Source organism: Trachypithecus francoisi, unplaced genomic scaffold, assembly GCF_009764315.1.
Source record: "Trachypithecus francoisi isolate TF-2019V2 unplaced genomic scaffold, Tfra_2.0 Lachesis_group9, whole genome shotgun sequence".
Classification (NCBI taxonomy): Eukaryota; Metazoa; Chordata; class Mammalia; order Primates; family Cercopithecidae; genus Trachypithecus; species Trachypithecus francoisi.
Window position 1 is genome coordinate 55,524,294 of NW_022681474.1, and position 8,005 is coordinate 55,532,298.

Below are 8,005 nucleotides of genomic sequence, written 5' to 3' on the forward strand. Positions count from 1 at the left end.
GTAATGGAGCTGAGGCCATCACCGGTCTGACAGTGAACCAGTATGGCATGGTGTATAAGTGACTGTGCCACCTGCCACCTTCTCACCAACTGGCCTCCCATCTGTGTTGAATATGAGCCCCTTACCCCCGGAAAAAATAAATTGCATATACAGTTGATTAAATGGAATGCTCCATGGCTATTAGGAATGATGAAAATGGGCTGGGTGCAGTGGCTCACGTCTGTAATCCCAGCACTTTGGTAAGCCAAGGTGGGCAGATCACCTGAGGTCGGGATTGTAAGACCAGCCTGACCAACATGGGGAAACCTCGTGTCCTCTAAAAATACAAAATTAGCTGGGCGTGGTGGCTCATGCCTGTAATCCCAGCACTTTGGCAACTGAGATGGGATGACTGCTTGAGTCCAGGAGTTCAAAACCAGCCTCTCTCCAAAAAAAAGAAAAGAAATGTATTTATTTATTTTTGAGACAGGGTCTTGCTCTGTCACCTAGGCTGGAGTGCAGTGCCGTGATCGCCACTTAATGCACCCTCTACCTCCTGGGCTCAAGCGATTCTCCTGCCTCAGCCTCTTGAGTAACTGGGATTACAGGCACCTGCCACCACACTTAGCTAATTTTTGTATTTTTAGTAGAGACGGGGTTTCACCATGTTGGCCAGGATAGTCTTAAACTCCTGACCCCAAGGGATCTGCCCGCCTTGGCCTTCCAAAGTGCTGAGATTACAGGCGTGAGTTGCCGCGTCAGGCCTCGTAACAGGTTTTTATTTATGGCTGCTGCCTGCCTCTTTCCTGTCTCACTTCTTCATGTCCCACCCAGTGTTCCCTGTGCCTCCAGATAAAGGAACTCTCGCCAAATCCTTGTCTCAGGGCAGCTCCTAGGGGAACCCAAACTAGGACATTTCATGCCATTTTTATAAAGCACAAAAATAGGTGAAATTATTCTGTGCTATTAGAAGTCTGGGTGATGATTGCCCTCGGATGAGAGGAAGGTAGAGACTAGATGGAGACAGATGGGGGTTTCAGGGGTGCTGGTAATGTTCTATTTCCTGACCTGAGTACCGGTTAAATGATTGTTTTTTATTTGTGAAAATTCATTAAGACATACAGTTAATAAAAGGTGCAATTTTTGGTTGGATTATTATAACTCTATAAAATACTTTAAAAATTATTCAGTTAGTTTTGGTGGAATGCAGGAGTTTCTTGTTTGGTGTTTTGTTGTTTGTTTTTAGAGTGAGGATCTTGCTCTGTCATGCAGGCTGGAGTGCAGTGGTGCAATCATAGCTCACTGCAGCCTCAACCCGTCCTGGGCTTAAGCAATCCTCCCGCTTTGGCTTCCAAAATAGCTGGGATTGCAGGCAGAAGCCACCACAGCTGGCCTGAGTTTTATTTATTTATTATTTTTATTTTATTTTATTTTACATCTTTTGAGACGGAGTCTAGCTCTGTTGCCCAGTCTGGAGTGCAGTGGTGCGATCTCGGCTTACTGCACGCTCCGCCTCCCAGGTTCAAGCCATTCTCCTGCCTCAGCCTCCCAAGTGGCTGGAACTACAGGCACCCGCCACCATGCCCGGCTAATTTTTTTTTTTTTGTATTTGTAGTAGAGACTGGGTTTCACCGTGTTAGCCAGCATGGTCTCAATCTCCTGACCTTGTGATCCGCGTGCCTCGGCCTCCCAAAGTACTGGGATTACAGGCGTGAGCCACCGCCGCCGGCCCTCAGTTTTATTTTTTACGGTGAAGGAATGGTAAAAATTCTTACTCACTGGCTTTTGCAATGAAAACAGAGATCATACATTTGTAGTAAGTAAAACAACAGATCATTTTTATAATTATTTTTCTGATCCACATATGGCCAGAAAATAGGAAGAGACAAAGGCCAGAGGGATGAAAAGTTGGTTCCAGGTAGCAAAGGAGACGACAAAAAAGAGAAGAGGTAGGTTGGATGCGGTGACTCACGTCTGTAATCCCAGCACTTTGGGAGGCCGAGGCAGGCCGATCACGAGGTCAAGAGATCAAGACCATCCTGGCCAACGTGGTGAAACCCCCATCTCTACAAAAAATACAGGAATTAGCCACGTGTACTGGTACACGCCTGTAGTCCCAACTACTTGGGAGGCTGAGGCAGGAGAATTGCTTGAACCCAGGAGGGGGAGGTTGCAGTGAGCCAAGATCATGTCATTGTACTCCAGCCTGGTGACAGAGCAAGACTCCATCTCAAAAAAAAAAAAAAAAAAAGGAAAGAGAAGACATAGAGAGGATATGGTAGACACAGACCAAGGAGAGAGAAAAGAAAGCAAGTGATAACAAAACATGAATACAGAAAGACAGACTTTTTATCTCCATGCTGTCAGAATGGATGTAAGGATTCCTCTCCAAAGCGGAAATGCATAGGCATTCATGTAATGCCCTCTTTATTCTACATTCAACAAAGAAAAATTTCTAAAACCTTGTTTTACATTAAACAAAGACAATCTCTTTTGAGAAAGCAGTAGGGTCAATCCCCGTTTACAAAGGGTAGTGCATCTCTTTTCACAGCATCACGTTTCTATCTGGTGGCCTTTTAGGATATCACAGACAAGGACTCAAGATTTACAGCTAAGGCAGGGCAGATATTTCCTGCTGGCATCTGTCTTGTTTGAGCGTTAAACCCAGGCCTCAGATGGGGGAGTCTGCACTCCTATGGCAGATTGTGAAGAGAGGCGTGGAAGAAGACATCTAAACCAACCCTGTGAATTTCATTTTAGGGTGGACTGAGCAACAACATTCACATCAAAAACAAGCATATTATCACGAGATTTATTAACCTTTGTCAGCCACTCCTACTAGGTCTTCCTATAGATATTAATGATTTTAAAAAAAAAAAAGCACTAACACCCAAAGCAAATTTTTCTGGGAGATTCCAGATTGGCCTATTATGAAGTTGAATTGTTCACTGTAGTGACACTGAAACATTTATTGCAATACATTACAGAACAGGTTTAAACTGCATAGGCACACGTACACATACATCCGCCTACTCCAAACTCATGTTTGAGTTCTTTATTCTTCCTAAATAAAACACAAAAGCTTTGCTGGTATTTTTTAAAGTGTAATTTAGGGATTTAAGATGGGGCAAGAAAAATATCTGAAAGGCCCTCCACTCCATGCTGTGCCCTTATAAATGACAGAACAGATAGAGAAATTAAATTACTGACTATACAACTGGGCTTGAAGTCATAAAGGGGAGTGCTTGGGATCACAGAAATAAACAAGGAAGCTCTTAAGAAGCCATGGGAGAAGCCAAGGCCCAGGTAACCTGAGTCTGCACCCACCTGGGAGTGCTGATGAATCCTGAGACTCAGGTGGAGAATTGGAAACCAGAAAACTAGTGTGCATTGAAGAAATGCCAGATGTCTGAGGGAGCCCACTGCTATGAAAGAGACATGACAAATAGAGCAAATGAAAAATTTCTATACAATCAAAGGTCAATAAAGCAAGTACATTTAATACTTCCAGCAAAACAAGGACAAATAAAACCAAGCAATGATGAAAAAGAACCAGTTAGAGATCTCAAAACTTAAAGCCCAAGTTATTGAAAGAAAAAACTCAAAAGATAGGCTGAGTAACAGCAGAGACACACTGAAGTGTCCATTAGCAAGATGGAGCATTCAGTTGAGGGAGTCTTGCAGGTTAAAGCACAAAGAAAAAAAGGTGAGAAGGTTAACAGCCATAAAGCGTGGGTGATCGCATTCAAGCTTTCGTCCAGTAGGAATGCCAAAGACAGAGAGAGAATGGGAGAAAGTAGGATTTACTTAATAGCTAAACATTCCCCAAAAGTGAAGAATGCTATGAAAATAGAGAGAAAAATGTTAAAAGCTACCAAAGCAAAAAAAAAATTTAAATTCAAAGAAATAAGGATCAGATTTTCCTCATTAGTTTCATTAGCAACACTGGATACAGGCCAATGAGGCAATGTCTTCAATGAGCTGTTGGAAAATAACTAATTTATGCTGAATTCTATAACCCAGCTACAGAATCACTTAAGGGCACACTGAAACAAAGCCATTATTTTCTTTTTTGAGACAGGGTATTGCTCTGTTGCCCAGGCTGGAGCACAGCGGCATGATCATGGCTCACTGCAGCCTTGACCTCCCTGGCTCAAGCGATCCTTCCACCTCAGCCCCTCAAGTAGCTGGGACTACAAGAACCTACCATCACGCCTGGCTAATGTATTTCATTTTTGTGTAGAGATGGGGCTTTGCCATGTTGCCCAGGCTGGTCTCCAACTAATGGGCTCAAGTGATCTGACTACCTTGGCCTGCCAAACTGCTGGAATTACAGGCGTGAGCCACCACACCCGGCCCAAAGGCATTTTTGAACATTCAAGATTTAAGAAAGTTTACCACCAACAGAATCTGTTGATAAGAACTACTTGAGAAGTCCTCCTGCAAGAAATGACATGAATCCAGAGGAAGAAGCAGTGTGACAAAAGTAACACTTCTCTAAGGAATCAGCCAATGCTATTATTTAACACTAAAGTATTGATTGCCAAGGATGTGTAAAATAACAATTTAGAATTCTTGATTATATTCACAGGAGAGTTGGGGAAAAGAAAAACACCGAGAGGAAGTGAACATTTCTTATCTTGTTCGGGAAGAATCTATATGTACTGTTTACCTTTAGGTTTTGTTAGGCAACATTATGTATGGATATAAAAAATTAAGAGTAACTATTAGACAAATAGCAATGAAGTGTGTAAATTTCAAACCACTAGAGGAAATAAGATGGAACAAAGAAATTTCAATCAAACCAACAGAAAACAAGAATGGGAACAAAAAGAGAAACAGAGCATAATCAATAGAAAACAAAGATAGCCTGGACATGGTGGCTCACGCCTGTAATCCCAGCACTTTGGGAGGCCGAGGAGGGTGGATCACTTGAGGTCAGGCATTCAAGACCAGCCTGGCCAATATGGTAAAACCCCATCTCTACTAAAAGTACAAAAATTAGCCAGGCTTGTTGGCGGGCACCTGTAATCCCAGCTACTTTGGAGGCTGAGGCAGGAGAATCACTTGAACTCGGAAGGTGGAGGTTGCCGTGAGCCGAGATCATGCCATTGTCCTCTAGCCTGGCTGACAGGTAAGACTCTGTCTCAAAAAAAAAAAACCAAACAAAAAACAAAAAAACCCCACAAAGATAATAAAGTCGAAACAAATGAGTGTTCATAATAAATGGGCAATAAGAAAAAAAATCAAATGAATAGCAAATAGGCAATTCATATGAAAACAGTGTTCAAGGAAATTAAAATTGCTAAGAAAGAAAAAATGCTCTGTCTCGCCATTTATCAAGGAAATACAAATAAAAGAGCATTGAGATGCTATTTTTACTGATTAGATTGGCAAGTATTTTTAACTTTGATAACAAATGTTAGCCAGAGTTGGGCAAATGGGTACCCTCATGTCCCACTGGAGGGAGTGCATATTAGTGCAGTCAATTTGGAGGGCATCTGACATATCTGTTAAAACTAAAACATTTGCATGTGTTTGCAAGAAAGTATAGTCAAGATTATCTTAGCAGCATTGCTGGTAGCAGTGAGATATTGGCAATGATCTAAAGGTCCATCAATGGGAGAATAACTACATGAACTATAGTATGTTCCTACCACAGAATACTCTGCAGCAGTTCAACACAGTAATTTAGAATACTTCCTTCCCTTGCTTCCTCCCTCCCTCCCTCTCACTTTCTGTCTTCTCTCTTTTCTTTCTTTCTCTCTCTCTCCAACCCCCCCTTTTTTTTTTTGATAGAGTCTTCCTCTGTCTCCCAGGCTGGAGTGCAGTGGTACAATCTCAGTTCACTGCAACCTCTGCCTGGTAGGTGCAAGCAATTCTCCTGCCTTAGCCTTCCAAGTAGCTGGGATTGCAGGTACCCACCACCATGCCTGGCGACTTTTTGTATTTTCAGTAGAGACGGGATTTTACCATGTTGGCCAGGCTGATCTTGAACTTCTGACCTCAGGTGATCCACCTGCCTCGGCCTCCCAAAGTGCTGGGATTACAGGCGTGAGCCACCGCCCCCAGCCGAAAGAAATTTTAACCTAAAGATAGTCAGAACTCAGGTATCGTCAGCACGCTCTAATGGCCATCAGCCTATCCCATCTCCCCTGTAATATTATGCTGAAACAACATGCAGACACTATATGATTTCATCTGCAAATATTTTAATGTGTATCTCTACAAAAAGGGACTCTTTTCAAGAGACATAACCAGAACATTGTTCTCATGTTCTGTTTAATATGAAGCCTCAGTGTGGTTAACATCAGGCCTTGGAGTGATGAATAGTGTTCTCTAAGCTGGTCACTTCCTTTGCAGTGTTTACCCTCTGTGCCCAGTGCTGGTCAGTGGCTGGGACAGTTGGTCAAGGCTGAGTACAATAATTCAGCTCCAGTCAGGCTCTGCTGTTTATCTCAATCTCTCTCTGACTTTTGAGACAGGGTCCTGCTCTGTCACCCAGACTGGGGTGCAGTGATGTGATTCCTGCCTCCCAGGCTCAAGCGATTCTCCCACCTCAGCCTCTCAAGTACCTGGGACCACAGGTGCACACCACCACACTCAGCTAATTTTTGTATGTTTTGTAGAGATAGGGTTTCACCATGTTACCTAGGCTGGTGTCTGTGTCTCTCTCTCTAACATTTTATTTTTATTTATTTTTAATTTTAATTTTTTATAGAGACAAGGTCTTGGCTTCTTGCCGAGGCTGGTCTTGTACTCCTGTACCAGTAGAGGAAATAAGATGGAACAAAGAAATTTCAATCAAACCAACAGAAAACAAGAATGGGAACAAAAAGAGAAACAGAGCATAATCAATAGAAAACAAAGATAGCCTGGACGTGGTGGCTCACGCCTGTAATCCCAGCACTTTGGGAGGCCGAGGAGGGTGAATCACTTGAGATCAGGAGTTCAAGACCAGCCTGGCCAATATGGTAAAACCCCGTCTCTACTAAAAGTACAAAAATTAGCCAGGCTTGGTGGCGGGCACTTGTAATCCCAGCACTTTGGAGGCTGAGGCAGGAGAATCACTTGAACTTGGGAGGTGCAGGTTGCAGTGAGCCGAGATCATGCCATTGTACTCTAGCCTGGGTGACAGGTGAGACTCTGTCTCAAAACACACACACACACACACACACACACACACACACACAAAACCCACCAAGATAATAAAGTCGAAACAAATGAGTGTTCATAATAAATGGGCAATAAGAAAAGAAATCAAATGAATAGCAAATAGGCAATTCATATGAAAACACTGTTCGAGGAAATTAAAATTGCTAAGAAAGAAAAAATGCTCGATCTCACCATTTATCAAGGAAATACAAATAAGAGAGCATTGAGATGCTATTTTAACTGATTAGATTGGCAAGTATTTTCAATGTTGATAACAAATGTTAGCCAGAGTTGGGCAAACAGATAACCTCATGTCCCACCAGAGGGAGTGCATATTAGTGCAGTCAATTTGGAGGGCATCTGACATACCTGTTAAAACCAAAACATTTGCATGTGTGTGCAAGAAAGTATAGTCAAGATTATCTTAGCAGTATTGCTGGTAGCAGTGAGATATTAGCAATGATCTAAATGTCCATCAATGGGAGAATAACTACATGAACTATAGTATGTTCCTACCACAGAATACTCTGCAGCAGTTCAAAACAGTAATTTAGAATATTTACTTCCCTTCCTTCCTCCCTCCCTCCCTTTTTCTTTCCTTCCTTCTTTCCTTCCTTCCTTCCTTCCTTCCTTCTTCGCTTTTTTTTTCTTTCTTTCTCTTTCTTTCTCTCTCTCTCTCCCCCCCCCTTTTTTTTGATAGTCTTCCTCTGTCTCCCAGGCCGGAGTGCAGTAGTACAATCTCAGTTCACTGCAACCTCTGCCTGGTAGGTTCAAGCAATTCTCCTGCCTTAGCCTTCCAAGTAGCTGGGATTGCAGGTACCCACCACCATGCCTGGCGACTTTTTGTATTTTTAGTAGAGACGGGATCTTA